A 6,612-nucleotide genomic window follows, 5' to 3' on the forward strand; every position below is an offset into this window, starting at 1 on the left:
AATCCAATCCAAACATTGTTTTACGCAGTGAACCCTTGTTTTTTATGTTGGCTTTTTCTATAAAATATAATTTTCTGTAAACAGTTCTGTTTTTACATGGTCCATCTCGCTTTTATATGGTATTTTCCCCCCTGTGCTGGCTGTATGCACTCATCTGCGCTGCTGCGGCACAGGTGGTAACTCAGACAGTGCGTACAGTACTGCACTGTTCCTATATCCACGTCAACACTGTGTTCCGTGGAATCACAGTCGATTCCTTTCAGTTTATTTTCGGTCATTGTAATACAGTGCTCCCTCACCTATCGCGGTTAATGCGTTCCAGACCCACCCGCAATAGGTGAAAATCCGCGAAGTAGAAACCACGTATTAATTTAATTATTTAAATATATTTAAACACATTTTAAACGTATTTTAAACCATTATACAGCATCCACACACTCTTATTAACCTTCCACACACACACACATTTAATCAGTTATTTTAAATAAAAAAATTTTTTTCATCAGAAATGAGACTTCATGGGGCTGCAAAGCCTAAGACCAAAAATAATTTTTAAAATACTATATTGTACTATAAAATATAAAATATACCATCAGAGATGGGGAATCCCCCACCATTGAATGAAAAAGGTCATACATATTCCAGATAATGCGAGAGGTGAATTGGAAACAAGACACCATTTGGTCATCATCTCGAAAACGTTCCCCAGGGGTGAGGAACGTAGTAACCAAAAATAATTAAAATCAGATAAGCGGTTTTCCATTTATTACAAAAAAAAATTTCAAAATGGCCGCCCCAGTCGGCCATCTTGGATCCGGCCACGCCCAAAATAAATAGGGTTCTTCCTTTTCAGGTGGTACATGTGTGACTCAAATTTCAAATCGATATGGCAAACAGTTTCTGAGTTATCACACTCACAGCTATAAATGTTGACGCCCGGACGGACGACCTGGGTGACAACAATATCCCCCTTCTGCCACACGGCAGGGGATAAAAAACGTATTATGGGTACTGACCTTTGTTGATACGACGATGATGATGAAGATGACGATGATGAGATGAATGTAGTACTGCACAGCCAAGAAGAGTGTAGTGATGTAGTGAAAGAAACCCGCGATGTAGTGAAGACGCGAAAAGTGAACCGCGATATAGTGAGGGAGCACTGTATTGTCCTCTTACCCTGGTGCTGGCGTAGTGGTTAGGGTAGTGGCTTGGGATCCAAAAGGTCCTGAGTTCAAGCCCCGTTGGCCGCTTGAATTAACATACCAGGAGGTTGACTCAGCCTGTCATCCTTCCGAGGTCGGCGAAGTGAGTACCAGTGTACTGGGCCCGGTGTATGCCCCGGTTAGAATAGATGTACCATATCCCTGTGTCGTAAGCGGCGACCAAGGTTGCGTCAGGAAGGGCATCCGGCATAAAACCTGTGCCAAATCATTATGCGGATCATAACGGATGATCCGCTGTGGCGACCCCTAACGGGAGCAGCCAAAAGAAGACGTAATATTGCCCTTTTGGTCAAGACGAGAGTGCACGGAATCATTGGGCAGAAATTATGGCGTTAGCGAGTTCAGTATCTGTGACGTAAAGAAATGTGCAAAAAAACACAAGTGCCAGTGAATGTTCTGGTTTTTCACCACAAGTGAGGGTGATTCTGGTAAACCTCATGACACACGAGTTTATAATTGAGATGAAACGGAACCGCTCATGGAAAACAAGTTTACTGTCGTCTTAAAATCCACCTCATATGTGGAGAGTGTGCATTTGTTAATTTCAAATTTTTACGAAAATGAGGATAATTATAAAGTGCAGTTTACTCCAGGTAAGCAAGACAAATCTTCAAACTTTTATTTTCATCACAGCTGCAATATTAGTGACAGATTTGGCTGAATGCCATTTTACTGTCACCCGGAATTAATTTATCGTTAATTTGTAAAATCTTCTGAGAGTCCAAGAGCTGTTACAAGCTGGTGATTAATGTTACAAAAGGTACAACTTGGAATGGTTGTGTGGTATAACATGCTGAGCTGGTATATTTTGTCTTGGTATGTAAAAATCTATTCCTGAAATCTTCAATGGAATATGAAATAACAGAAAACAAACGAGGTTTCATTCTTATTCTTGTGATTTATTCCATTGTCACTTGTTTCATGAAACATTTGCATTAAAAGTCCTGGAAAACAAGAAATTTGTTTTTTTTATTGCTGGGTGAACCCTGCTGATCGGCTGCATCTGCATCCGGCTCTTAACCAAAATCTAATCTGATTATTTTTGTCACCTACCCAACTCATCATAACCAGTACTCAACTTTTTAAAAATATCATGTTATATATATATATATATATATATATATAGTTTTTGGCTCTCTCCCTCGAAGAATCAAAAGTAGAAATTCTACTATCTGGATCCGGACCCTCACCACAATCGAATCAATTCATCGATGTAACATACCCAAACTGTCTATAAAGTTTGGTACAAATCCGTCTAACTTTTTGAAATATCCTCCTCACAAACAAACACAGACAAACAGAGGTGAAAACATAACCTCTGTCTACCTAAGGTGGCAGACCTAATGATGCAGACCAATCCTGGAAGAGAGAACCAGTCCAGACAGAAGGATAAAAGGAAGAACGGGAGAGTATAATGGGGAGGAAAACGTGGATCAGCAGAGCCGAGAAGAGGAGGATAATGAGCAGTGTCAGCTGGACGAAGAGTTGGCCAACAAAATAGACATGAGATTGATACCACTTAGTGAAAGACAATGACTATCAAAGAGAAAAAAATAAAACATACCGGTAGATGAACCAACCGAGCATTCAACAAAAAAAAGATCCCCAAATTATCCCACTCAAACAAAATCAATAGTTTGTCTTGCAGCAGCACTGTTCATTCATAAAGTAACAGGAGAACAACACCACAAGAAAAATAGGCCAAGCTGCACAAACAAACACCAACCACCACCATGGAAACAGAGACGAGGGAGAGAGAGAACAACTGAGAAAGGAAACTGGAGAAATGGAACAATTCAAGAAGGGAAACCACAGCCCAAAGCTTCAGAGGAGAATCTGAAAAATAAAAAACGATTTCACAATCAATGAGAAAGACCGAGTCAATGAGTGCTGTAAAGACTCGATATGGAAATGATAGCAGAGAAAAAATAAATATGATGAAGCAAACAACAGATCCTGCAGTTTGAAAATAACCCAAAAAGTTTCCACTGAGAACTCAGGAAACAGAAGCAGAATCTGCTAATTCCACCCAAAATGTATGAAATGAAAAAATTCTGGAAAGGGATTTATGAAGACCGAAAAGAACGCACCAAGGAGATGGAATGCATCAGAAGGAGGAGGATATTGGGACCAAACTCTGTGCAGAGCATTGCTGCTGCTTAAGCAGTCTCCTTGGCTATTGGGCACAATCCTGGATGGGTCGCCACTCCGACACAGTGTACCAGCATGCTGGCACTCATTTTGCCGACATCGGGAGGATGACAGGTCGAGTTAACCCCACCTGGTATTAATTCAACAGCTGAGCGGGATTTGAACTCAGGATACTAGGGATCCAAAGCCCGCCACCGTAACTATTAAACCAACACCAGGAATGGATCAGAAGCTTGGGAAAGAAAAAGCAACATCTGGAGGAAAAGTTTCGAGTGATAATTAAAAAGAGAAAATTTGGAAACAACTTGCAAAAAATGCCAAACTTCCAAAGCCCTGGCCTTGGTGGAATTCCAAATTTATAGATGCTTTCCACAATCGCTCAAACATTTATCAACCTTATCCAAAGGGAAGAGTCAATGTATGAGTGGCTCACAGAAGTTAACACGCTCCTCTTCCCAAAATATGAAGAGTTTCAACTGCCTTTTTGCTCATATCATGTCTACCAACAACATACGAACTTCAAACAGGAATCATCACAGCAATGCCACTCATCCCAGATGATTTACCACCAGAAATTATTTTTAAAAGGGGGAGGTCTAGAGGCAGAGCAGAAGGGATGTAAAAGAAGATGGTATGGAACAAAATAGACGACCTTTTACTTAACAAGGCCACAGGTGAAAACTACACATTGCGAATTACCAAATTGTCCACAGTCTGGATTGACGATAAAAACGTTTTTGATAATGCCCTGTATTTATGGATGGTAAAATGTATGCAAGTGTACAAAATCAATCCCCAAATAATCAAATTCATTGAGAAGGCAACCGAGCTCTGGAATACAATGTTACCATCACAGCACTCCAACATCCATCTGATGGGCTGAAACCCATCACATTGATCTGGAACCCTAGGGTGACAGTTCATAGCTGGGTCGGGATTCAAACCGAAGCTGGACAGCATAACTATCGGCTGATATGGATCAAAAATTAGACACTCAGAGAAATGTTAACAAGGACATCCACTTGAAAGGAGATAAACATATAATTTTCCTGTGGTGCTGCACAATCTTGTTTTATTTTGCATACATTGTCAAGGCTCGTATGAGAGCTAAACACAACACACAGCAAGGGGGGCATGAGACAAGAGGGGCGTGGGAAGGACAAAGCAGTGAGGAAAAGAGACATTAGGAGATCTGTGGAAGGGAGAGGGATGGGGCAGGGAACATGGGGTACACAAGATGGACATGACAGGGACTTTCAGAAATGAAATGGACCATTGAAAAACCTCTGGTTCTGGGTTTGGGGCGTCGGCAGGTTTCTCTCAGAGCTCTCTGCCGACTTTCTCAAAGTTAAGTTTCCGGTCGTTATCTGTCCTGTTTTAACTGTTTATTTCCTCACCTACATGTTACTGTGTGTTCCTAGTTCGATTTCGTTTCAAAAATCGTGCTATTTTGTGAGTTTTCGTCGACCTTGTCTTACCAGATTCCTTGAGGCCAACCCATCCTTCCCCTCTCGGTGTATGATCGTTTTTATTTGTATTCTCTCCCGATTAACTTCAATTCCTATTTCCCCCCAACTAAACACTTTGTTTCTTATCTTAAATCCAAAAAAACACAAAAAAGAACTACCTTTCTCCTTGCAGATTCATGAGTCCTGATCCTTCTTCTTCTTATTCTTCTTCTTCTTCCTACTCCTCTTCTTCTTCCTCTTTTTCCTACTCCTCTTCTTCTTCCTCTTCTTCCTCTTCTTCTTCCTCTTCTTCCTCTTCTTCTTCCTCCTTCTGCCGGCACACCATCTTTATTATACTGAGCTGACCCTCTCTCGCCATTACCTTCACGATTTATTCCTACAACCTTCCACTCCCGAATCTTACCTGTTCTTCAAAAATACATCAAAAATCAATAATCTTCCTTGTATCCTTTCGATCTATACACCTCCTGTTACCACGTGCCTCTCTCTACTCTTCCTGGTAGTTTTCATCGACCCAGCAGCTTCACACTGCGTTTACCGTTCCAAATTCACCACACACTGCCACGATTTTACTTCAACCTTCTCTTTTCCGAATTAACGCAATCCTTATTAAAAATAAATATATTCACTTTTGACTATACACCTCCCATAGCCACGTGCTTCTCCCGTAACCACGTGATCTGTTTCCACCCCCTGCGTTTACCGATCCAATTTCATCATTCACCTCACGATTTTTTTCTACAACATTTCCATGACCAAATCTGATGAAAACTCTCTCAAAAAAAATAATAATAATAATAATAATAAAAACGATCTCTTATGCTTCATCTTCCTCTTTCACACGTGTGGTACTCTTTACTGTTTCATAATGCACTACTCTTCTACTATTTAAACAGACTGCTCTCAATTCGACCTCTCCTTCATACCTTGCCGAAAAAAATCAAACAAGACATAATCTGCCAAACAGAAACTTTCCTTCCTCAAGACGTCACTGACTCCCAAGTATCTCTCCCTGGTTACTCCCTCCTCCAGTATGACAGACCTGATCCTCGTCCTGCTGGAGGAGTTCTCTCTTCATCAAAGACTCTGTTCCTCACTCTCCATGCACTGCCCTCACTCCCCCACACCCCCAGGAATACCTCTGGCTACGGCTTCCCTCCACTCCCACCTCATGTTTATATGTGTACTGCCCAAAAACCCTAACCTTGTCCTTATGTGTCCTAACCCTAACCCTAACGCCTCACTATCCAAAACATGGACCAACTTCTATCTTCTCATACAAACTCTCTCTTCCTCTTATGTGGTGACTTCAATTGTCATCATGCCATTTGGCGAGGTGTGGGTACCTCTCTCACCTGTCATGGCACTTCAGCAAAAGCTTTCTGCGACTCATTGGGACTGACTCAATCGGTCAATTTCCTGACCCGGATCTCAACCAATGGTACTCCATCTCTTCTGGATCTGATTTTGTCAAATTTTCATGAAAATATCTGCTGCTCTTCCTCTACTCCAATTGGTTCTTCTGACCACGTCCTTGTCAAAGTGGACATCTCTCTTGCTGTTATCAAAGAACCACCTCACCGCCGTCGAGTCTGGCATTTCACTCAAGCCGACTGGCAGGGTCTGCAAGCAGCCATCAAACTTCTAGACTGGTCTCCCATCGCTACTTTCTCCAACATCAACTCATCCTGGGAATTCTTTCAAAGAAACTTGCTCTCCCTCATACACAGATTTATCCCCTCTCATCTTCAGTTGTCCTACCCTTC

General features: G+C 41.6%; 1 long non-coding RNA gene across 1 annotated transcript in view; it reads right to left on the reverse strand.

Moving 5' to 3' along the window:
• Positions 1 to 5,281, reverse strand: part of LOC147009932 (uncharacterized) — an 18,722-nt gene extending 13,441 nt beyond the window's left edge. The window contains exon 1 of the long non-coding RNA XR_015052963.1: positions 5,005 to 5,281. This is a non-coding gene — a long non-coding RNA (uncharacterized LOC147009932). The remainder of the gene's footprint in view (positions 1 to 5,004) is intronic.
• Between the last annotated feature and the right edge of the window lie 1,331 nt (positions 5,282 to 6,612).

The sequence above is a fragment of the Eptatretus burgeri genome, chromosome 17, assembly GCF_056783735.1.
Source record: "Eptatretus burgeri isolate ZD-2024b chromosome 17, Ebu_testis_v1, whole genome shotgun sequence".
Classification (NCBI taxonomy): domain Eukaryota; kingdom Metazoa; phylum Chordata; class Myxini; order Myxiniformes; family Myxinidae; genus Eptatretus; species Eptatretus burgeri.